Below are 14,261 nucleotides of genomic sequence, written 5' to 3' on the forward strand. Positions count from 1 at the left end.
TTAAGGGTCCAATTGGTTATATTTATACACTCTCAGAGTTAGACATGTAAGGGTCCATTTGGATCTATTTGTACACTCACCAAAGCAGGATTTTACAGACTAGAAAACATATCTGCTATTGATAGTTATTGATGTATTACTGATTTATTGAGGGAGGGACCACAGTGGAAACAAGGGGCTTTTTGTGTCATCATTTTACTGTAGCAATGACCTTTGACTGTACTGTACTGTTAACAAAGTTGTTGATAAAGTATTAAATCATAACTAATCAATCAATGAACCAATAAAACTACACTGTAGGTTTCAAAAAGAGGTCATCGAGGGGGATAAAGCTCAAACCACACCATAGGGTCGGGTCGGAACATTGCATCGGTGTGGTTGACCTTAAACGGTTTTGTCCCGACCTGACCCTTTGGTAAAGGAGCTTCTGGCTAAAATGGATAAATCAGCCTAATTTCACTATACTTATCACTTACAATACAATATCTACATGTATCTATAATTCCCACAATATCTTATTACAATTGATTTCAATCATTCAGAAGTTCAGAACATGCTTTGATTCCATTGTCAGAGCACTGAAACAGTTGCTAACGAGGTGGAAACGTGGTTTGAAACAAGATTTGGAATAAATAAACGTAAATCTTCTCTTTTGGTTGGTCCCTGGATCGAAACCTTTACAGATAAAGAAAACATCCATGGCCAAAATATATCGATCTATAAATGCACGAGTCTCTGTGTGTACGTACGTATGTACGTCTGTAATCCATATAACTCGAGAACCGTTCGCCCCACCGACTTCAAATTCGACACACATGTTGTCATTCCACACCCCCACAGGGAGTAACGTGCCCAGTGCCGTCGTATAGCTGGTTGCACAAAAGCCTCTGCCCGGGCTCTGGACCTGATCACCCCTATAGCTAGCCTGTTCTGACAGAGGGGGTCCTTAAAAGATTGAGAGCCACTGTAAGGAGCCATACATGTTAAAAAGAGGAGACAATGTTCCTTTATAAGCTGTAAGTGAACTTTATTTTAGTTAGAAATAATAAGTGTTAAAGCTCTCTATATACATATTCCCATAAATGCTTATCATTGCTTATTATAGCATTTATTCAGTAACAAGGGTCTTACTGTCTCTCCATCTCTTTTAGTAAACAGAAAATGCATTTCTTATTTTTTTCATGTTGGGGATGCCAATTTCATCCAATCAATGTAAGTAAGTGCTGGAGTCATGAAAATAAATGAGCAGACAAAATTGGAACTTAAAATAAAAGCGCATACAATTGGGTCTCTCTATTAAGTCACAGTTGCATGACGGAAGAGGCCAAATGTCCGATTTATATTTATATTAACCAAACCACGAATTGAAGATCTTCAAGATCACGACGCGTCGCAGCCACGAAGTGCTGTGACCTTGTAGATCGGCTATTTTCACCGGCACGCAACATGAGCACGGCACGGCATTGGCCAGACTTAAAACCAGTGTCTTCATCCACAGACATTCCAACGGCGTCTAGAAGTGGCGCCGTCACAGATTCCTTTTGATTTCCACCGTCACATGTGACGCTAATAACGTCATTGTGTTCCCTGCCGGCTGGATGGCGTTTTACACACTGTGTGATTAATGAGGATACGCATTCTACTACGCTGCCCAGTGGTGAAAAAAGTACTTGAATGTTTTATTCACGTATCAGTATTAATACTGCAATATAGGAATACTCTGTTACAAGTAAATGTTCAGAATGTTTACTTGAATAAAAGTACAAAAGTATTGGTTTCAAAATGTAGCCTACTTAAAGTACCAAAAGTAAAAGTACTCATTTTTCATTATGTCCCATTTAAAGTTTTCAAATATATAATTGTCTTTTGAAAATAGCATATCTACAAGCTCGCAATGCATCGCAACGCGTGAGCTTGTAGATTGGCTATTTAATAATGAAAATCTACAAAGTAACTAGAAACTAAAGTTTTCAAATAAATGTGTTGGAGTAAAAGTACAATATTTGAATCCGAGATGTAGTGGAGACGTGGAGTAGAAGTAAAAGTATTGGAAATAATACTACAGGAAAGTGAAAGTACCTCAAAATGTTACTTAATTACGGTAAGTACAGTATACTTGAGTACTTACTTTCCACCACTTCTTTACCGAAACACATTAAAGGATCTCCACTCCCAAACTATAAACGGACCTAAAAAAGAATGACTTGACCTTAACCCATGCAGGGTGTTCCCCACACTGCCTTCATTAACTCATTAAGGCCTGAGACCCGATTCTACAATTGTCTTCTACACTTTCCAGAACAAAACGTATGTTGCTATATCAGAGGTCCTCAAACCTTTTCATGTCAAGGGCACCACCCAAAATGATAATGTATTTGGCCGCCGAAAATAAATATTTTATTCCCAGGACCCCCCAGAATCAGAAATGAGGTGATCAGGGTGAATCAGCAGTATTAAGAGAGTAGATTCTTCTCTCTTAATACTGCTGATTCAGTGATTCACCCTGCTCACCCTACTTAGCAGAGTTTAGGCAGAACTGTATCTCTCAAGACAGATTCAGACTACTTATTATTATTTCAGCCTTGTTTTGCCGATGGGTTCCCAGATTGCGCAGAAATAAATAAAGGCAGATAATACACAACTTTATAACCAAAAATTGTTTTTGTTTCAACAACTTTAGCAATTTGTCATTTCTTCTTTTCTGAAAACCTTAAAGATTTTTTCCAGTTGAGGTGACAGTACTTCATTAGACCCCTTGGTGTGGTTGTGCAATTATGTCTTCCTTTTGCATTTAGTGTTTCTGTTTCAAGGCTGAAACCTTGACAGTCAAACGTGCCAATGAAGAAAACAGTGATGTATTATACAACAAAAGGTGTGGGTGCGGCTTCTGTTCAGATGTCTCACCACCCATCATCACCCACCAGGCATACATAATGAACTGGTGGGCGTGTCTACATAAACATTTAATTTTAACAAATACTGTACACTTTTATTTTATTTTATCAGATCTATTTTCCTTGGGCTGTAGGGAGTGTGCATACGTTTTACACAGATCGGTGCAGTTATATGTGAAGACGCGGCTTGGCCTGTTGTAGCGCCACCATGAGGCTCCTTAAAACCTTGGAAGGCTTGATCACATGACTATGGAGATCATCCGATTTGCGTGAAATTTGTCATAAAATCTGAAGGAGTAATTATAAGAAAATGTGCTTTACATGTCGGCCTCCTGGTGGCGCTATAAAGACCAGATGTGAAAAAATCCAGGCAAAGGTTTTTCCTTTGCCTCTAGGGAGTATGCAAACAAGGTTTTACACAGATCGGTGCAGTTATAGGTACACTAATCGGCCAGTTATAGCGCCACCATGAGGCTGAGTTCAGCTCTGGCATACAGTGAGTGTGTGTGCAGTGTGGATGCGATCAAGCCAACTGTTTAGCCAGATTAGCTGTCCACAGACGGTCGGACACACGGATGGACGGGCGGACGGACGGAGTGCAAAACATACTCTCTCCCCATGCATTCGGCTGGTGGAGACAATAATACGTGATGATCATGTTTTAGGTTGGGGGGGAAAAAAGCACAGCACTCCAAAAATATATGACGAACTAATGTGACACAGATGCTGTCCCTGACTGAAAGGTGAGAAGACAGTACAGTCACAGGGTTACAGCACAACTGCTCTAAATGCAACTATTAAGCACTGTTTCCACAGTCAGATGGACGGTTAACACGTCATTGTGCTGCCTGCTGGAGACACAGCGTTTATGGAGCCTCTGAGTAATGGGATCCGTGGGTTCTGGGTCTGTGTGTGTGTGTGCATGTGTGTGTGTGGTTCTGCTCTCCCCAGGAATTAATCAGAACCAGAGCAGCACTGATCAACAGAAAAATGCGTGTGGTTATGATACTGGCTGTTTCCTGTGGCTGCCAGCCGCCATGTGCAGGAGGGATGTGTGTGTGTGTGTGTGTGTGTGTGTGTGTGTGTGTGTGTGTGTGTGTGTGTGTGTGTGTGTGTGCGCGCGCGTGTGTGTGTGTGTGTGTGTGTGTGTGTCGAAAGTCTCCACAAGACTCTAGTTTTCTAGACTCTCGCAACTGAAAATAGCAAATCTACAAGCTACACGCTGAACAATAGCACACACAATCAGTCGTGCAGCAACAGGCTGTGAGCTTGTAGTTCGGCTATATTTTTCAGCTTCACGGTTATGGTAAAAAAATAAAGAAATACATTCGTGAAATGGCAATGCGAAAAGTGCTGACGTCCTCACAGGTGTATATTATAAATGTGTGTGTGTGTGTGTGTGTGTGTGTGTGTGTGTGTGTGTGTGTGTGTGTGTGTGTGTGTGTGTGTGTGTGTGCGTGCGTGCGTGCGTGCGTGTGTGTGTTTGTGGAGTAGGGGGGGGGGGGGTGATGATATAAAGGCATACTGCATTCCTTCGTTCACCACACTTCCCTCATTCTTTGTAGTGGGTTTTGCCCTGACAAACTCCAGGACTGTGAAACTCATTAATAAAGGAATAGACATTAAAAAAAGAACATGGTTATTTTCAACATGGCAGAAAGAAGCTCTTCCAGCAGGAAGTCTTTCATATAAGTCGAAATAACCTGTTTATCGTAACGCTGCTGCTAGAAATTGCGCGTGAGATGCAACCACACAAAGAGCTCGCCTGCAACGAAGCACAGTAAAAGTATAGTACGTTTAAGTGGTAATTTGACTCAGAAGAAGAGTGTACAAATGGAGCCAAATGGACCCCTTCCTCCAGGTCCATTTGGTTCTATTTGTACACTGAGTGTGGGATCCAATTACTCTGTAGTCCGTACACAACGTGTGTTTGTTTTCATTGACAGCCTGACCAAACCAAATCTTGCAATGCCGCCATGCCAGCAATACATGGCATGCCTGTTTAGATGCCTCAATACAATTATACAGTGTGCACATCGAAAATACAAAGTGATTAGAAAACAACCTGTGATTTGTCTTCTTCTTTTATATTCCTGAACCCATTAACTGACATAGGACGCAACCGTTCAGAAATACTGTTTGTTCACCAGCTGGTCCCAGCCGGCTCTCATTTATTCCAATTCACAGAACATCCGGATCCAGTTTTGCCTCCCATGCATGTCAACGGCACTGGCCCATGGACGACTTGGGTACCTTCTTCAATCATAGCCTTGTTTTGTCTCACATATTAGTTATCATTATTAGTTATCTCCTGTTAGTCCCATGCCTATGCCTGTGTTGATTGTCAGTTGTGTTCATCAACTCCATCACCTCTCCCCCTCTCATGGCAGTAATTGACAATATATGAAGTCATATAACTCAATACAACCAACTTTGATGAGGCAGTATATCGCTTTGTTTTGAAAATATAAGCTATACTTCATAGCGCTGATATGAAAGCTCACATCACGTCACGTTGTGAGGTGCAGGTTTTCCGTTCTCTGTGTGCGCGACACCTTTGCAGGATGGAGCACAAATTAGGCTTGATGGGCTGCAGCTGCACGATCACGAACAACTCTGGTACCATAGAGGGCTTTCTTCCTTCTTATGACAGCGACTGTAGGTGTGGTTTTGAGGACAACTGCTTTGAATTGCTATAATTGTTTACACTCAACAGAAACCAAGGATTATATATTTCAAGGGCAAGAGATCACAATAAAAAGGATTTCCTCTACACTGGGAGAAAAACAGCATCTGAAAGTTGATGAGTGCTTATCAGTGTGACGTTGTCTGTTAAGGCGTCTATATAGTATCTAGTGTGTTCCTCTAGTTTATAATATTACAAAACTCCATGTGTTCTATGTGCTATAGGGTCATTTAAATTGTTGTACACTTATTGACCTGCCTCTGAGTCAGCCTCTCTATTGTGTGTGTTTGGGTCCACCATATATCTCTTACCTCGCACTGTGACACAAAGCTGCTCTGTCATATTTGTACTTAACTTGTGTAAGAAAAAAGTCCTTCTGTAGTGGACAGGTGTGTCGGATAACTGGAACTAGAGAAGTATAGGGAAAAAAGGATCCCGTACACTGTCATTTCGTGTCTATCAGACCTTCATCAGGCCTTATGAAGGTCTGAACGACGTTGCTCAAAAAAAGTGAAGACAGTGTGCGGGATCCTTTTCTCTCTACTTAACATTGCAAGTTCTTACAAATCAATGCATTGTTGTATCGAAGTTTAGAACATTTCCACAACAAAACAAAATGTCAAATAGTGAAATAGCTGATCTACAAAGCTAAAAAACTGTTATCTGGTATCTCTAAGAGTAGTGCATTGTTAGCTTCAATCTCGCTGTGAGGGTCCACAAAGGTTAATCACCAAAAATCTGTAGTTCTCAAACATATTCATGACAACTTGCCAAGGACCCCCAAAATGATATGTATTTGACCACATATGTATTTTTTGAGTGGTGCAACCACTCCAAGGAACAGCAATGTCCGTGTTAACCTATGTGACCATGTGTGTGACTATGTTACTATGAGTACCAGTAGGGGCAAAAGTGGCGCTGTTGTGCCAGAAACAGAGAGAGAGAGATAGTGCTGCACTGTTGCCTGCTAATGAGAGAGAGAGAGAGGGGGGAGGGGAGTTGCACCACTCAGTTCACACGGTGTGATTTTTTTAGAAGCACTGACACTGTTCTGAACCAGTATTTCGACTCCTAAGAGTTGTCTGAAAACTGTATGTTGCTATATAGGATATAGCTACAATCTAAATTTAAAACGACACAATGCTTCCTCAGGTCTTATGCAGAGAATGTCCTGTGTCCCAAGTTTTCAAAACATGTCACCATTACTGTAACGTTTTCAAATAATCATAGCGGAGTAGCCTTACAACAATGTTTCCCTCTGAGATGTGGAGCAGAAGCAAAGCATTGAAACATGAACATGAAGTGCCTCAAAAACGACCCTCCGCCGCTGGTTAGCGGACACAATATGATAGGTGTCTGGGCGCTCCACAGCGGTCGCACCACTTGCCCATACCGGAGCTCAGGAAGAGGCACACAAGAGATGGATTGTACATTCAGCCCAGCGCCGCGCTACAGCTCCACATATACACAGTTGACTTTTCACTAAGCCCTCCCTTACATGTAACATAAACCTAATGCAAACACAAAGGAGCTATAACATGCCCTGTGACATCATGCAACAGCCATGATGGATTGTACTTCATTAATGAACAGTAGGCGCTCTGTGCAACAGTATGACTCTATACAATTAGTCCCAAAAGATACTGAAACCAGCATGTTAGAAGAACCAATAACCACACTGGATCTAGAAGAACCAATAACCACACTGGATCTTAAACCAGCATGTTAGAAGAACCAATAACCACACTGGATCTTATTGGCTCGTGTATGTTAATAGAATGATCGAGCGGAGCGCGCTTTGTTTCTTACATACATGATATATACATACACATACATGATAGACAAAACTAAAAACACATACAATCACCATGTGCGAAGCTTAAAAAACATCACAGCCTTGCACATGGCCCTGCCTATCTGTCTGTCTGTCTGTCTGTATCCAAAAACATGAAGGAATCATAATTGAACTGGAGGAAGAAAGGGGTATAATGGATATAACGTTGGAGTTACCGGTAGTCGGAGCGTTAAAGTGAGAGTGAATGGACGGTCAGGTCGGTGCATTACATTCCTCCAGGTTTCTCTCTCTCTCCATCATGAAAGAAGCCTTTGAGAGACAACCCAGTGTACAGAGAGAGAGAGAGAGAGAGAGAGAGAGAGAGAGGCCAGGGTGCTGCATGGGCCCCCCACTCCACCCCTGTCTCTCTATGTGACCCCGTCGTGCACAGTGGACCAGCAGAGTGTGGACCAGCAGAGTGTTCAGCCTGGAACGGTTCCCGTCTCTCTTGTGATCCTCTGTACTCTGTACTCTGTACTCAGGCTGCTTGCAAGGTGTCCATTGCACTGCTAAACATCAGCGGTGGAAAGTAACTAAGTACTTACTCAACTACGGTACTACGGTATTTACTCAAGTACGGTACGAGTACAGACAGACAGGTTACCAGATTGGAGAGAACCAAGTGGACACACATAGCCCCTGGCTGTGCCCTACTTAAAAACAAGAAATGACACAGTCATATCATATACTAGCCGCAGGCGCCTGTCTTTTGAAAAAGTTTAATCTGCAACACAGTTTTATAATAATAGCCATATAGTGTGGGTCCCGGCTTGATCTCTCGCTTTCTCAGCTAAGGGGTCCTTTAACTGAAAAGCATTGAAGACCCTGGCCTTGTTATTATTACTGTCTGTATTATATGAATATAATCCAGGATTATGCAAAAGCATAAGCCAAAATGTTTTTAAAATATAGCGTGTGTGTGAGTGCGTGTGTGCATGTGTACTTACGTACGTGCGTACGTACGCGCAGCCTGCCCTATATACAAGAATTTTGGTAAAAGGTAAAAGACCAACGAGACTTGCTAGCCAATGACTAAATGACTAACGCCAAGCTAGAAATCAACAACAACAGTAGCACCAGTCAGCGAGATATACGTACTTGTAAACATGAAAGTCACTCACCACTGTCGAATTAGGATCACACGGATCATGATGTACTGTAGTGAAGTGACAGTATACTTTATCCATGGTAACAGCAATAAAGTCTCTGCGTAATCCATCACTTTCTCACGTCGCCACTTTTCCATTCATCCGCCGGTTTAATAACTTTTAACTTCACTAAATCACTCCCACCAAACTTGAATTCCTTCCTTCCTTATTCCTTCTTTTTTTTCCACCATAAGATTCTCTCTGCTATATATAAGCTTAAAGAGATGCCTTTATTCCACTGTGTTGTAGCCTCTTCTCTTCTTTTCTCTTCAAAGGACCCCTTTGCAAAAACAAAATACAGGGTTGCCAGATCTGCTTAGTGCATTTCCCTGCAAGATTTTATTTGAAAATAGCAGATCTACAAGCTCACAACGAGCTTGTAGATCTACTAGTATTTTCAAATAGCTGATGTATATGTTAAAGTAATCATGTGGCCCATAGTCGCTTCTTTTGGGCTGATTTTGGGCTGGTTTTCCTAGACCTGGTTGCTTGTTTCTCTCACAGAATCTGGCAACACTGCATGTGTACTGTAGTAGATGGCTAAACTGTGCCTGATGGAAAATGACGTAAAAAACATGCACACAAAGACAGGATTTAACCACTTACTCCTATATTTCATGCTTCGGCTATTTAAAATTCAAGATAAGCTCAAGGCGTGCCGCAGCTCATATGTTGTGAGCTTGGAGATCTGCAATTTGTGATTTTATTTGTTTTAATTGTGAACATTCATGAAAGAAAAAAAACTAAAAACACATACAATCACCATGTGCGAAGCTTAAAAAACATCACAGCCTTGCACATGGCCCTGCCTATCTGTCTGTCTGTCTGTCTGTATCCAAAAACATGAAGGAATCATAATTGAACTGGAGGAAGAAAGGGGTATAATGGATATAACGTTGGAGTTACCGGTAGTCGGAGCGTTAAAGTGAGAGTGAATGGACGGTCAGGTCGGTGCATTACATTCCTCCAGGTTTCTCTCTCTCTCCATCATGAAAGAAGCCTTTGAGAGACAACCCAGTGTACAGAGAGAGAGAGAGAGAGAGAGAGAGAGAGAGAGGCCAGGGTGCTGCATGGGCCCCCCACTCCACCCCTGTCTCTCTATGTGACCCCGTCGTGCACAGTGGACCAGCAGAGTGTGGACCAGCAGAGTGTTCAGCCTGGAACGGTTCCCGTCTCTCTTGTGATCCTCTGTACTCTGTACTCTGTACTCAGGCTGCTTGCAAGGTGTCCATTGCACTGCTAAACATCAGCGGTGGAAAGTAACTAAGTACTTACTCAACTACGGTACTACGGTATTTACTCAAGTACGGTACGAGTACAGACAGACAGGTTACCAGATTGGAGAGAACCAAGTGGACACACATAGCCCCTGGCTGTGCCCTACTTAAAAACAAGAAATGACACAGTCATATCATATACTAGCCGCAGGCGCCTGTCTTTTGAAAAAGTTTAATCTGCAACACAGTTTTATAATAATAGCCATATAGTGTGGGTCCCGGCTTGATCTCTCGCTTTCTCAGCTAAGGGGTCCTTTAACTGAAAAGCATTGAAGACCCTGGCCTTGTTATTATTACTGTCTGTATTATATGAATATAATCCAGGATTATGCAAAAGCATAAGCCAAAATGTTTTTAAAATATAGCGTGTGTGTGAGTGCGTGTGTGCATGTGTACTTACGTACGTGCGTACGTACGCGCAGCCTGCCCTATATACAAGAATTTTGGTAAAAGGTAAAAGACCAACGAGACTTGCTAGCCAATGACTAAATGACTAACGCCAAGCTAGAAATCAACAACAACAGTAGCACCAGTCAGCGAGATATACGTACTTGTAAACATGAAAGTCACTCACCACTGTCGAATTAGGATCACACGGATCATGATGTACTGTAGTGAAGTGACAGTATACTTTATCCATGGTAACAGCAATAAAGTCTCTGCGTAATCCATCACTTTCTCACGTCGCCACTTTTCCATTCATCCGCCGGTTTAATAACTTTTAACTTCACTAAATCACTCCCACCAAACTTGAATTCCTTCCTTCCTTATTCCTTCTTTTTTTTCCACCATAAGATTCTCTCTGCTATATATAAGCTTAAAGAGATGCCTTTATTCCACTGTGTTGTAGCCTCTTCTCTTCTTTTCTCTTCAAAGGACCCCTTTGCAAAAACAAAATACAGGGTTGCCAGATCTGCTTAGTGCATTTCCCTGCAAGATTTTATTTGAAAATAGCAGATCTACAAGCTCACAACGAGCTTGTAGATCTACTAGTATTTTCAAATAGCTGATGTATATGTTAAAGTAATCATGTGGCCCATAGTCGCTTCTTTTGGGCTGATTTTGGGCTGGTTTTCCTAGACCTGGTTGCTTGTTTCTCTCACAGAATCTGGCAACACTGCATGTGTACTGTAGTAGATGGCTAAACTGTGCCTGATGGAAAATGACGTAAAAAACATGCACACAAAGACAGGATTTAACCACTTACTCCTATATTTCATGCTTCGGCTATTTAAAATTCAAGATAAGCTCAAGGCGTGCCGCAGCTCATATGTTGTGAGCTTGGAGATCTGCAATTTGTGATTTTATTTGTTTTAATTGTGAACATTCATGAAAGAAAGGGACAATTATTATTATTTTTAATTAAACTGCACATACTTGGAATTAGTTTTTGAGTTACTGACAAAGACAGAGATAGACAGAGACAGACATTCTTAAATGGGAGGGGGGGGGGGGGGGTCAGAATGATACGTAAATTGGAACAAGGGTTTGGGTCCGTGGAAAATATAGCATCAACCGCAGAAACGAGCCAGTTGGTCACCTTGACACAAAATGAAATACTTGGGGACATACGTATGCAGTACAATACGTATGCAGTACAGTACAAATGCAGCGCTCTATCTATCACATGGAACCACGTTCTGGCCTTTGTTTAGGGAGGCAGATTAGAAGCAGATTGCAGAAGGTGGGGTGTGAGTCTTCATTACATCTCGACACTGCAACAGTAACACATTTGTTTCACACATGTTGGCAGCAGACATGGAGAGAGGGAAACGTTGAGATGTCCTGTGTGGATGGATGCAGATTGTGTTTCTTGGACTACCAGCACAGTAACGTAAGAACAGTGGTGCCCCCAGAATGCTATGTATTTGGCCACGGAATCCCCCACCTGAAAATGTTTGTGCCAGGGACCCCCAGAAGCAAAGATTTGTGTTAAAAATGTAAGAAAAAATATATAAAGTACTTATTATTCAGAATGTTTCAAGTGCATACAAATCTTTTGAATATAGCAAGAGATCTACACATCTACAAGATGCGATGTGACACATTCTGAGCTTGTAGATTGGCTATTTTCAAATGGCAGAAATTAAGTGGTTAATGTATGTTTTGTAATAATGAAAATGTACAAATGAACTAGAAACTAAAGTAAAAGGCATGTAAATCGACTCTATGGGAGCCAACCCAGGGCAAAGCCAGGAGGGGAAAGAAGCGTACCACCTATGTAGACGTGCTGCAGCGCGACAGCTTGGCTAACAATTAACACTGCAGAGCTCAATAACCTGATGTTGGAAATTGTGGAGGGCAGCGATCCAGGAATCTCGAGTTGGTGTTGGCTAGACCTCACTCTCGCAGCAACTAACTAGAAGTAAAAGTATCTGGAAATTGGAAATATTCCAGTGAAGTAATAGCACCTCAAAAGGTTACTGGTACTTAAATATACTTGCTAACTGTCCACCACTGCCCCTGGGGGGTCCCCAGATCCAACCACTGAGTAAATGTACTTATTAACTGTCCACCACTGCCCCTGGGGGGTCCCCAGATCCAACCACTGAGTAAATGTACTTATTAACTGTCCACCACTGCCCCTGGGGGGTCCCCAGATCCAATCACTGAGTAAATGTACTTACTAACTGTCCACCACTGCCCCTGGGGGGTCCCCAGATCCAACCACTGATCTAGAAGAGGTAGAGTGACCCATTTATCAGCCCATCATGTGTCCTGACTTTGAAAGACTTTCAACCTGGCATTCCTCCCTATTTCAGGCTGAGAGATGAGATAAGAAGACTTGTATTGATCCCTCGGGGGGAAATGCAGTTGCCAAAGGCAGCACAGTTAAGATACATTTACAGGGAAAGTAAAAGTACTGTAGATACAGAGATGGAAATCTCTTCCTGTGCAGGTACAGCCCCTTTTCCTTTTTTTGGTTTCACAACCATTATAGGTTTAATGTTTGTTTGTTTGTTTTAAAAACGGCATTGACAATGAAGATAAATGAATGTTTGTTTTGTCCCTAACACAAACATTAAATCCCATTAACAATAAAGAGAATTTAATGTTTGTGTCTCTCTCGTGTGACTGAACTTCACACCCTATAGGACTAAGTGGTTAAATGCTGTCTCTGTGTGCATGTTTTTCGCAATTTCACGCTGAAATCTGAATCTAATCAAGTTGTCAAATGGATAACGTTTATTTTGTCTACACAACACAACAAAACAACACAACACAACACAACACAAAGGGAGGTTTCTGGAACAAATCCATAACAGTTGTGTACAAAATCAACTCAAGTCCCAACGGTTGACGACAAGATGACATGGTATTATCACAAAACAATTAAGAATTTGTGAAAAAAGTTAAAATAAAAAGAGAGAGAAATTGACAGAGAAAAGGCTAATCTACAAGCTCACAGCTTTTTTCCACTATGAAGAATACCGCAAAATGAGTCAGACACCCCTGGTGTATACTGTATAACCATCCTAGAATAACCATCCTGTATAACCATTACTAGTCCTCAGACTAGTAATCACAGGGGGTCCGCCAAATATTTGTGTAATTTGTGTAAACTAACTAAGCTCATAACGCCTCGCGGAGCTTGTAGATCGGCTATTTTTGTAGAGTTGTTGTATAGAGGGGAAAAGAGCAGACCTGCAAGTACAGAGCCAACGATCAAGTTGAACTAGATATTAAGGTTAAATGTCTGAAAATACACATTAACACGAATCCAACGATTATCCCATGATTTTTGTACCCTATTTGTTCACCTACCATACCAAACTCCACACAGAACGGCCCTTTCGCCAACCCCACCTAGGGCGCTGATGACGCAGAGGAGAGAACACGCCCCCAACGCTCACAGAATCATTGGCAGGAATCAAAACCAGGACCGTCTATCTGTGAGGCGGCTGTGCCACCGTGCCCCGTTCGAACAGCCCTATGTTTACATAATTATTACGTGCAAATCTCCACTACAGCCCTTGTTTTTTAAAAGTTTTATGCACAAGTGCGCAAACCAGAGTTCGGCTCCAACCAGTGGTTCTCATTGAGGGGGATCCAGGGGGTCCCCTATCCATCAAAATGAGGAATGGTAGTCCCTTAAGCCCCATTTCAAAAATTGCAGATCCCGAATTGCAAAATCAGCTATTTCGCTTATTTTTAATATTAACATGCACAGAATAGTGCAGCCATGGTTGAAACTGTTTTAGATAATTATTTCATCAGCCAGAAAGTCAGAGAATGTATAATGACAATAGACTCTGAACTGAAGTCAAGACAAAAATAGTAGCTAGATGCCTTTTTAGGAGACCAGAAGCAAGGTTGGAGTCTATTATTTCCAATGCAAGAGTGAATGTGAACATAGCTTTTGAACCATTCTTTAGCCCCATAGTCACTTACCTAAATATTGGACCTGACCGTCACAAGCCA

The 14,261-nt window shown here is 41.8% G+C and overlaps 1 protein-coding gene across 2 annotated transcripts in view; it reads right to left on the bottom strand.

The window, feature by feature from the left end:
* Positions 1-14,261, bottom strand: part of ror2 (receptor tyrosine kinase-like orphan receptor 2) — a 36,497-nt gene that overhangs the window by 17,405 nt on the left and 4,831 nt on the right. The gene's annotated exons all lie outside the window — the stretch shown is intronic.

This window comes from Protomyctophum bolini (assembly GCF_963924005.1).
Source record: "Protomyctophum bolini genome assembly, chromosome: 22".
Lineage (NCBI taxonomy): Eukaryota > Metazoa > Chordata > Actinopteri > Myctophiformes > Myctophidae > Protomyctophum > Protomyctophum bolini.